Source organism: Thunnus maccoyii, chromosome 11, assembly GCF_910596095.1.
Source record: "Thunnus maccoyii chromosome 11, fThuMac1.1, whole genome shotgun sequence".
NCBI classification, from domain to species: domain Eukaryota; kingdom Metazoa; phylum Chordata; class Actinopteri; order Scombriformes; family Scombridae; genus Thunnus; species Thunnus maccoyii.
The window spans coordinates 14,242,770-14,255,214 of record NC_056543.1 but is presented as its reverse complement, the minus strand read 5'-3'; the positions used below and the strand labels follow the sequence as shown (position 1 = coordinate 14,255,214).

Below are 12,445 nucleotides of genomic sequence, written 5' to 3'. Positions count from 1 at the left end.
ATTGTTTACAGGTTTTCCTGAGTAGTGTCCAAAAAATCTGTCTTTCTCTCTTATATAATCTAATTTTCCTTCTGCAATTTGAGGCCAAGATATTTGATTTGAATAATTGTCTTTAGCCTGAATACGCATACTGAAACTCCTCTTGTTATTACAGCTGTATCTTGTCCAAAGCAATCAGCTAATGCATGGGCACATGGTACAGACAGTGAGTGTGGAGCTTGAATGGTAATGGTAAAAAGAACATGACAATAATCAATGTTTCATTAATTCAACTGTGACAAATTGTCCATGTAAAAGCATACATCTAAGGTCCAAATTCAAAAATGTGTTTTTTGGATTTGTTTTGAATAGCCAAAAATAATACATCATGCAGTAATAACTTAAAGAAATTATTCAACATTTTCTGATTTTTTTTTTCTTTCCTGCTTAGATAGATGAGAAGATTGAAACCACTCTCATGTCTGTTCACTAAACTAAATGACGCTAGAGCTGGGCATGATTAGCTTAGTTTAGCATTAAGACTGAAAACAAGGGGGAACAGCTAGCCAGGCACTCTCAGAAGGTAACAAAATCCAACTGACAGCACCTCAGCAGCTCACTATAGAGGTGAAACGAGGGAGGGAACGCTGTTTATGGAAGTTTTGTTTCCCCCATTCTGTATTCCCATTTCAAATTTACAATGTCCTCAATGTTACTTAATGTAACACAGGAACACAGGAATGTAACGATCCTATAGTTTTATATTATGGTAACCAGGTTCTAAATACTGAAATACTCAGAAGCTAGTCAGAGGCGTGAATGAGAGCAGTAACAAATTTAAAAAGCTTCTTTGTTGCAGTTGAGAAAAAAATTGAATAGTTACTGAATTCATTCAAAATTGACTCAGGATTAAAAATTAAATTGATTTAAGCTGCATTATTTTCAGTTTTCTCGACATCATAATCTTTACAGTCTGACCACTTTTAGCAGTGCGTGTAACAGAATATTTAGGCTGATTGATTAGATGTTTCTTGCTAAAATGCATCTTAGGAATCATAGTTTACTTGTCATCTTAGGTATTCATGTACACAGGCTTGTGCATTTGACTTTTTATCAAAGAACCCAGTATTTTCTATTGCAGTTGTTCATCTTTTGCATTAATAATTCTACCAGAAGTGTTTCAATCAATCCAAGTCTCAAAAGTGCTCAAATAACGTGTAAGTAACATCATGACATAACTTATTTCCAGAACCAGAGGTGCCCAAACCTCCCACTTTGCAACTCTATTTCTGCACTGGCAGCAGTAATTTCCTGGAGTCTTGTCATCACAATGAGTTTGCCAGGCAACCAGCGGAGACTCCAGGAAGTCACTGTGCCTGAAGAAATAGTTCTAGCTCCTTCCAGTCTTTATGCTAAGCTAACCACCTGCTGGCTCTAGCTCCACACTTAATGGACAAATACGAGTGTTTAATCAATCTTCTCGTCTCACTCTCAGGAAGAAAGTGAATCATTTTGAACAGCTCCTCGAAGTTAGAATTCTGTTCCTCAGAGTTTCACCCCAATCAAGAAACATGGTGGTCAGGTGAACTGAAAGTTTTAGAATAATTCATTTTTGAATGTGGATATGTTTGCAGCTATAAATTGGCCTCCTGATGGATTGGCCTTAACTTTAAATCTACAATTAAAACTAAGAAATTGTGCCTATAAAGACATGCTTTATTTCAACAGACTTCTTTCCATGACTACTGCTGTAGCTCTCTGATATAATGCCCCACTCCCAAACTGTATCATCACTTACTGCAACTCTATCCTGCCTCCACTCTTGTGGTTTTATCATTGTATTTGCCGCTATCCATTTCTAAAGGATAAAAGTCTGTAATAACTCTAATTTGTACTTTACACGCTGAAGGTGACTCACAGCCACAAGCAAGCAAAACCAGTGTGCCTCCGCCTCTGTCAGGTCCTGCAAAGTAAGTGTGGTCAGTACCTCTATAATAATAACATATTTAATAATATATAATACATCTTTATGCAAGTGGTGATGAGAGCCGCTGCTTTGCTTTTCCAAAAGATCAAAGCGAGTTGAGTCAGCAGCACCACAAGCTTTTTCTTAACCATATGACAAAAAGTGGCTTATGTTCTTATATCCCACTGAATGAAGGAAGAAGTGGGAGTTCTGGAGGAGAGAGGCAAGAAAAAAGATGCTTGCACACCTGGGTTGCTAATATGCTTGATTAAAAAGTGCAGCAATAGCCTGATAATCAGACTGAATTGCCTTTTCGTTTCGCTTCATTCGTTCAATTTCAAAATCTCTTTGAATTCCTGAATAAATCTGAAATGTGGGCAGCAGTTTAGGTATGCAACCAGGCTACTGCAGCAATGTGTGTGTACATAAATTACCAAATAACATATTCCAGTATAAACCTTCCTGTGTTCTGTCCTTAATACATGATTTGTCTTTTTTGCATCACATGCAATTTTCTACATACTAGTATGGGATAAAATTATTTCAGTACACTAGTAGAAAAGGCACACAACATGACTTAAGTACCAGTCCTCATATCACTGACAGCAATATAATAATAATACTTGAGTGATACAAGCACATCACCCTTCTCCCTGTAAGCATGATCAAGTTCATCGCAAGTTACGAAAAAACAGATATACTGAGATTTAACTGGATGTTTAAAGTGAAAGTACTTTGACAGATACATGTATGACACAGTTGCTGAGGCTCAAAGATGTAGCAAAACATTTCTTTGAAGATAAAGAGGGCCACTAATCATGATGACTCTTTTTCTCTTTTAAATGCATGTTTGACATGGTTTCTAGTTTTACTCTTACAATACTCACCAATTCTCAATCCACAGTCAATAGCTTGACTTTTCAGTGAAACAGATGTGATAGTATGAGAACGTTATTCAAGTTTTCTTTGGTATCAAGAACCATCTTAACCCAGTTCATTTTGGTGTTGTACTTCATACATAATAGGAAAAGATGAGCCATTGACTGGAAATCAATGCCAGCCTGTGGCGAAAAGAGCCAGAGCCTCAGAGCTTAGAAACCGACAATGTTTAGAAAAGCAGAAGACACATTTTTATTCTTTGCCTCAGCTCAACAAACATCTGAGGGTCACAAGTGAGTCATTCATCACACAAATACATTGGACAGAGCTGTATGTTAACTGTGTAAATATGCAGGTTTGTTCCCACACAGCGCGTTACACCAGGAGACAACACACCTCGGGCTGAAGGTACATATTTTAACACCTTGTTAAGATACTGTATGGCACTTGGTGGTAAAATGCAAATGAAATGGCTTGAAGCAAAATTAGTCATAATTAACAGAAAGAAAAAAATGAGTAAGAAAAACTGAACTTGTGACAGCAGTGGTTTGCAAACAGACACCAGAGGCAGGTCTGGTGAAGCTCTGGAGCCATGGCCAGTCTCTGGAAGCCACACTCACCAGTTTGTCCACAATGTCAATGCAGTCTTTGCAAAGCATCATTCCTTTAAATAATGCCATGTGTTTAGACCACCAGGGTTGTCCCTTTCACTGTTACTCCTTCATTTGCAGTAAATATGTAGCTGCCAAGAGCTTATGAAGAGTTTCCATGTTGTTAAGCCATCAAGAAAATAGATCAACTTCACTGTTGTTTTTTTTTTATTATTACAAAGATATACAGCAGGCCAGGAGTTCTGTCAGTCAATAACAAGACCTAGAGTGCTAATATCAGGATGCTAACATTCTCAAAATGGCAATGCTGCATGCTGATGTTACAGCCAGCAGTCTGATTTAGTCATATCAAGTGGATATCTGCCACATTTACAGTCTTTTTTAGCATCAAATTTCTTCTTTGTGTTTCCTTGGACAGTGTTTCCCAGTTAAACTGCAGTGGAAGTATAGTAATAAAAAGAGAGACTTTGGCACTAAACAAACTGTAACGTTGAAAGATATCTACTAATATGAAGCTTTATATTAGCTTCATGTTTTGTACTGAACGGAAACTCAACATTGACATATTATGAGGTTGTTATTGCTAACGCTTTAGCCTATCCAGCAGACACAGAAACTTTGATAACCTGTGCTCAACTCAAACTTATTAGGAAAAACTTTGAGGTAAATATAAGTCTAACCTTCAATTACTCTTCTGTACCATCTGCAGGGGTGATGTATTTGACATCTAATGCACAATTATAATGTTTCTATAAGACCACATACACCCACACAAAACACACACACACCCTAGAGAGAAGGACAGGGAAATTTGGACACATCACTCCAAGCTATCCTCTCCTCCTTTTTCAGTGTGAAGGTCTTTTCTGCTCATCTGCCATGCAACCTTGTAGCTCAAACACACACACACACACACACACACACACACACACATACACACACACACACACACACACACACACACACACACACACACACACACACACACACACACATACTGATTAAGCGTATATACACACACGATAAAAGTGCTTTGTTCTGTCTCGCGGGACTGCACATCCAGCAGCCACCTGTCAGCCCATATCTAATGCAGTCTGCAGGGGGTAGTGTGTGCGCATGTTTGTGTGTTACAAGTGACCAAGCTTTTTCCTGCTTTTGAAAATCCAAGGAGCTCATGCATTTGCAATGTGACTGGACCTGCGTGAGGAGTTAAAATATACAGTATGTGCTGATTCTTCAAGGCATTTCAAGAAAAAAAGAAGTGTGAAGCTTTGGCTTATTCAGTAATACTGTAAAACGGGTTCCTAGAAGGTTTGATTCTGAATCATTTGGTTATGTAAAGCTTTAATTTTTAATGAGTGTGTGCTCTGTAAGCTAAAGCCTTTACCTCTGCCTCTGTGATGCTGCAATATAACTCTCACAGGATGCACTTTCTCCACCTTTGAGTAAAACGTGTACAGTATATGGATTGAGATTTAAACCATTGTGCATTGTTTATAAGACAGATGACAATAACCCACATTTTTCAGATTCTAATGCAATGAGATACACAAACCTAAATGACCTCACCTAAAATCTCACCTAAATGAGATGAGATTTTCTCACAAACAATTGCTCCATGCATGGATGTTCTAGCTCAAAAGATTAGTAATTTATCCATTTTTTCCAAGCTACTCCTTAAATGTAATTCCAAGCAATGCTTAAATGTAATGGATACCTAAAATGAATGAATCTGTGCTATCCAATAGAATCTACCCAGAGCTAATGCTGGGCAACGTGATGATTCTTCTCCATTAGCCTCTCATTTATCATCCCTCTCCTCCTCCTGCTCTCCCTCAGACTTACTGGAAGCTGTGATCTACCGTAAATGTATGAATGTGCATACGTGCACATATGGAGCTTCCAGCTGCGATCAAACAAGAAAGTTGACACCCAAATTGTCCTAACAGTGCCATTGGTTTTAACTATGCATCATCACAACAAGACACGACAGAGGAAACGCCCCAGAGCAAATACTGTTTCATGAGATCATTGGGATGAAGGTGAGACCCAGCTGTGTGTCCTTATGGTAAGGCAAACTCCACCCTGGCTTAGTTAGGTACGTACAACTTAAGTTCAATTAATTTAGTCCATAAAACTTGGACAATGCAGTCCAACAACAGGACATTAGAACATTTCCGTCCACCATTGTTAACTGTCTGACACATTTTTTCCCAGTGTAAAAAAGGAAGTTGAGCTGAAAAAGTGATTCCCTCTCCTCAGGTTCTAGTCCCTAGTGTCCATGACACATGCATGGAAAGACAAATCATGTTGAGAGACTTAAATTGCACTGTATCCTGATTAAAGCAAAGGAAGGCATTATGGCTGATATTTTACCTCTAAATTTAAATCTTTTACATCAGTCTTCAAAAGTATTCAGAATCTAGATTTTTACTCTTGGAAAAGCCTATGAAACTGCACTGACACAAATGACTTAATCTCAAATGAAATCAGGGATAATAAGAATGATAATGATGTATATGAGTGTATGAGTTGAATATCACACACAGGTTTACATATTATGGCCTCATATAGTTGCTACAGTATGGTTAATGTTGGTTACCACAGGAGAAAATGTATTTTTAAATGTGGGAGTATGAATTGTGAAGTTCTCCTTGCATTTATTGAATTTTTTTTTTCTTTGTATGCATGTCAGGGCAGTTTGACGAAGATCAGTTTCAGATTGGGTCAAAAATTTTGGACTCATAATGACCTCATGCATGCATTGCAGCTGTCAACCACAGTGTCATATTTAATAGTTAATAGTTAGTTTAATAGTTGCCTCAGGACAGAGGGCCTGCGCTCCTCTATATCATCAGGGGACGTTTAACTTTGCACATCTTCAACAACGTATATATTTTTACACTTTTCTCGGTCTTCATAATTCAAACAATGACTAAAACACGCATACATATACGCTGCCAGGTAAGATTACTGTCTGTTTTCAGTTAAGCTAGCTAACAGCTTCATGTTAGCGTCAAGCTAGCATAACAAATCCCAATTTAATCCCTGTATATAAGAATTGTATGTACTTAGTTCCTACCTGAATCTGACCAGAAATGTATAGACAGGATGCTTTTAGCTCACTAAATGCAGCCTCAGTCTACTAGAAGCTGAGCTCTTTTGTGCTCAGTCTGTCAGCATAAGACCAAACATAGAAAACAAGTTCTCTGTGGCTTTCACGTATAATATGTTGCTTTCTGGCTTTTGAAAATGAAAAACATGTTGCACTTTTGGGAGTATTGTTCCCAATACAGTCAAACCTGCAGTATAAAGCTATTGGTTGAGACAAAGGTACATATCTGCAAAAACTGTACGCAGTATAAACATACTTTTATGTGTGTATATTTCCTAACAATTCTTGTTAATATGTATGAGTGCCCTGACAACAAAAGAAAGAGAAAGACAAAGAGAGGAAAGGACACTGATGGCAGTTGGGTAACTGAGTGAGACGAAAATGAAAACTACTGACAAAGAGATGAAAAGAGATGCAGAGGAGAGGTGGTCAACAAGAGAGACGGGAGGAGAAGGAAAGAAAGAAAATGAAAGAGTCTAGCCTGAGGAGTGGGGGGAGTCTGGGCCATTACATCACTGCTGCAGTGGCTGACAATATGAACATTACTAACACGCACTCTCTCTCCCACCATGTCTCTTTCTCTGTCTACAATCATTGCAATCCTATATAATGTTATGACCATCTCACTCTCTATTTCTTTATTATTGTGGCTGTTTATCTGAAATACTATTACAAGCAATATTCAAAATTAAACATTCAAACCACATAGGGGAAATATTAAAAAAACATACCACAAAATGTCATTATTATTGTTCAAAAAATGTATGTTTACATAAAGCATGGGTATTTTCTTGGTTTAAACCACTTTGCTTAGAGTTAAAACCGAAGTACTGCAAACTACAGCCCTCAAGGCAACACACAGACCTCTAGTTTCAAAGCAGTAATCTGCCAGAAGTTGTTGATAACACCAGGGTGACTGTTAACTCTGCTGTCAAGATAATCTCCTGTTTGCACTGGTCCACACCGCTGTGCTGGATGTGGCGATCCTGATGTGGGTGTGTTATGAATATTCCACCAACACGGTTCAGCTTTCTGCACCTGTGAAAGACAACTGGCATACAAATCTGTTCCCTGTTATCTGGAGAGCATCGACGTTAAGACTGACAATTCCTTTAAAGGTTTATTCTAACAATTTAGTTTTGCACTTCCATAAAGTTGGGGGACTTGCAAGAGACAAGTCAAATTTGTCAAATTTGATGCAGCAAAGGATGAGATATGCTGACTTTTAACCCTTAGTATGGTTCAAGACATTTCCTGATTGGTCAAGCTCAAGCTGACATGACTAAAGTGAGTCATTTTGTGAGACTTGGCAAAGCTTCTCCAGAGCCACAGAAGACACACAATCAGCTGTTTTCACAGGCTGAGTAGTACTACCCATGACCAGTTAATTGATCTACATTTGTGAAATTAGTTCCCTTAGTGTGCCTTTAATATTATGCTGATACCACTAAGGAAAATACCATTAACTTACTGTTAAATACAACAGAACATATTTTTGCTAAATGGTATGAACTAAGATAGAAATCAGAACGAAGACAGAGAGTGAAATACTGCTCTGTATTTTAGTTCATTTTTTAATAATTCAGTAATTGTTGATAGCATCTCACACTTTCATACTGCTTACATTTTCAATGCAGTCCTGATGAATAATATAACCCATCCCCTGATACTTTCATGACATGGAAATAGATTAATCTAACTAATTTCACATTTAGGCTGTTATTTTGTGCGTACAATGAACTAAGATTTGGTTCAAAAAGCCACTAGTTAATTAATGAAATGAAATGTACATATGATATCTAGCCTCTCTATTTGCAATGGCTTGTAATTTGTAGGGGTGTAATAGTTGATATAGGAATCGGATAAATGGTAAATATAACACTTTTAACCACACTCACATACCAGTGAGCTACAATGCAAGGTGCTCACCTGACCATCAGAAGCATATTGGGGTTCAGTGTCTTTCCCAAGGACAGGAGGAGGACAGGAGGAGCTGGGGGATCAAACTGCTGAGCCACAGCCTGCTAAATGGCTGAGATGTAAACAAAGTTAAAGATACCCAAGATCACCCGTCTTTGTTGTTCAGCCACCAGCATGTGTGATGGAGGGGTGAGGAGCAAAGGAGAAAAGAGAGGCTAAACAAACAGGAGAAGGTCAAACAGACCTGTTGGGAAATGCCACTAACGTTTTCCCTCATGAAGACAGCAGGGGAGAGAGAAACGGAGGGAAGGCTTACATGTTTTCACATCACATCAAATATTTTCATTGTGTTTGAATGTACACTTTCACAAACACCGCTTTGCTAAGCAATACTGAATGTAAGGTTGTGTGTGTGTGTGTGTGTGTGTGTGCTTGAAATGTAGACAACGAGAGCAAAAGAGTGGTTGGGAGTGAGGGGCACTAAAGTTAACAAAAGAGCTGAATGATCAATATTGATTGCAGATTTATGAGTATTTGAGAGACAGCAGTATGAAAAGCCGCCAGTAAACACGGTCACCTGTCAGTCAGTCAAGACTATCTAAAAAGAATAATAAATATGAGGAGAGTCTCAGTGACGTGCTGTCAGGGATGAGGAAACTGGTTTTATTCTGTTAGAGCAGGGGTTCCCAACTTTTTTTTTGCACCACAGACAGTTTTTTTATTGACAATTTTGTGTTGGAACAGGCAACGCAGATGGGTGGGGATTCATGAGGGGTTCACAACTGAAATAACTGCAGTTTGTAAATTATAAAAAATACATTAGGCCTTTTATCACAATACATAAATGTGACTGAGCTAAATCAGAGTATGTAGAGAGGTGGTTGAACAAGACCAGAGAATAAAGAAGACAACATGTATCAATGTATTAAAGAGGACATATTATGCACATTTCTGGGTCTATGTTTTTATTCTGGGGCTCTACTGGAATATCTTTGCATGATTTACAGCTAAAAAAAAACTCCTTATTTATCTTAAACTGACCCTTTATGCAGCTGTCATGTTCAACCTCTGTCTGAAACAGGCTCTTTTAGCTCCTGTCTCTGTCCCCCCTCCCAATGAGCCCACTCTGTTCTGATTGGTGATCTCCGGTCCGAAATTTGCAAGTGGACAACGCGAACAACACATGGAACAACATCAGCAACAAAGGCCGAGGAACGGACTGCCGTTTATGGGCATGCACTAACAATCTAGTGTTAGTTTGATGGAGAAGTAGAGGTCACTTTGCAAACAGAGTGGCCAGCCTGAAACCCTGGCTTTTGACTTGAAGGTGGCATTTTTACATACGTTCACCTCAGATTTTGCAACTTTGACTATATGTTTAACATTGACATCTGACTTTATTATACTATATAAATGACAGAAACTCACAAAAAGCATGTTATGTCCCCTTTAAGGTCTTGGCCAGGTAAAGACAGGACCACTGGGCACAAAACCAGCACCAGGGGGCAGGGAAGGTAGACAGGCAACACACAGGCCAATCCATGACCCGTACACGCCACAACCATCCACAACATTACATAGCATATCATTTTAGCTATCGTGTAATACCTTATATCTGTGCACATGCACGCACCAACAACCCTATAACCCTCCATGATCCATCAGTCAGCAGCAAACACAGTCCCCAAATTCCCCTGATAAACCTGATAAACCATCCCTCCAAATGATCCATGCAGAAGGAAATGTTGCTACACACTGCCTGGCCCCAGGGACTCACAAAGAACTTAACTTTGTATACCTGGGCACATTTTAATTAGCTGATAATATATTCTCTTTTTATTCCCATCCTTCCCCAAGGCTCAGTTGTTTCTATTTCAAACTTTTCAAGTTTTAATTTTTGTCAGATTTTGAAATCTGCTTTGCCAAACAGGATGGATTACAATATTACTGACATCTGATTTGTTATTACTTAATACATATGTGTGTGTGTGTGTATATATATATATATATGTATATACACACACACATATATATACATATATATATGTAAAGTATTTAAATAATTAATTAATATCCTCTTCTGAATCCCAAAATTAAGCTACAACAGGACAATACCACAGCAGATGCAAGATGTATTGTGATTTGTTGATGGCCCCAATATGTAAGACCTTTTTTGAGTGTAAAAACTTACATATAATCTCTATATTATATGCATGGAGACATCTGAGGGTGAATTATAGATAATATTAAATACATCTTTCCAGTGAATTACTATGTAATTCGCTTTCAAATAGGCTCACTTAAGAATAATGTGATACTATCTCAATATCAAAAATCTTGCTTATTAGAAATCTAAAGCAAACTAACAAACTAAACAACATAATGGCAATGAGACCTTATAATGTATATTATACATTATAAGGCCAATGTCAGTATCAATGTCATCATCATACAGTGTACTATATTAAGTTCAGATTAAATCAAGTGCAAATGCATCAGCAAACACTTGCATAACTTAACTTACACACTCAGCTTGCTAGCTTCATCAGGCATATGTATTTGGCTCCCTACCATTTTGTTCTGGGCTGAGAATGCAATTAGCTTGTGTGAGCTTGTGACCTAGAAGCAGCTGCACACGGTTTTATACAGGGCAGTTGATGACAGCCGTAGCCACTCATCCATATGGACCACCAAAACTATGGTTAAACGAAGTGCATCATCCTCTGGAGGCTGGCCATCCATGTGTCAAGCTCTCTTTGGATAACTGATGAGGATTCAGCCTTCTTGTAGAGTATACCGTATATAAGCTGTGTTTTTTTTACACATTCTGTAAATCACTCTGACTAAGGCCCAGTGCTGCAACGCATTGGTAAAATAAAGTAGATTCTTCCAGAAGTCAGCTTAGTGCTCACTACTATAAAATGCTAAAAGCTGCAGAGTTGACTCTCCGTGGGATCGGTGCTACCAGCAGTCCATTGACATTACAGGAAGTCATTTGATTCAATGTTAAAATTAAAATGAAAATTACTTGTTTACATTTTTGTCCAGAAAAGTTTACCTGTTGACACTGTGACATAAAAACAACCCATATCCATGCAGAGGTCAGTTCGACTGATTCACACGTTTTATGTTTGATGTTGATGTGTTCGGTATCAACAACAAAGGAGTGCAATTTTGAGTGCAAATTACATCTATCAGGTTGATAGTCTTAAAGCTGCATCACTGACCTAAAGATGATGGTGGAAAATAGCTAAGGTAATGCCAATAGCCTCCTCCAACAGCATAGTCATTATTCACCAACCAAGCCAGATTGTGCCGCCTTAGAAGGATCAAAAGATTTGAGGTCGGTGAGTGCATCTCTCTCTGGATGAGATGCTACACAATTTGTATTTCACACTTTTTGATTTGTCACTTCCAATTGACAAAGAAGAGACCAGACTTGACACCAGAAAATAATTTAGACAAACAGAGTAAATCTACATTGTCTCAATTAGTGGGGATAATATACCTTTCCACTCTGCACCTGAACCGTATCAAAGTGAAACTGCCCAACAGAATGACTGTCTGGGAGTGTCTAGACATGTCTACACACACACACACACACACACACACACACATACACACACACACACACACACAAACATACACACACACACACAGATACACACACAGCCTGCTATTTTTTACACATGTACACTCAACAGAAACGACTGAACCAATTTAAGATACATATGCATATTGCTCTATATGCTTGGATGAATGCTGAAATCATACAAAAATACATAAATAAATTCAGTTACGCACATGGAGATAGAGTGAGAAACAAGTGCGACAAAAGAGTACTGCATATATTTTTTCACCCTGCTACTAGTCCTACAGTTAAATTACAATTCAATATGAAACCGGCACAATGACGCAGCATCTTTGCAGCAGCACCCAAAGGCATGCAGTGAGGAGAGAGAGGCAAAGAAGGAG

The 12,445-nt window shown here is 38.3% G+C and overlaps 1 protein-coding gene across 1 annotated transcript in view; it reads right to left on the bottom strand.

The window, feature by feature from the left end:
• map2 (microtubule-associated protein 2) overlaps positions 1 to 12,445 on the bottom strand; it is a 112,557-nt gene that overhangs the window by 58,533 nt on the left and 41,579 nt on the right. The gene's annotated exons all lie outside the window — the stretch shown is intronic.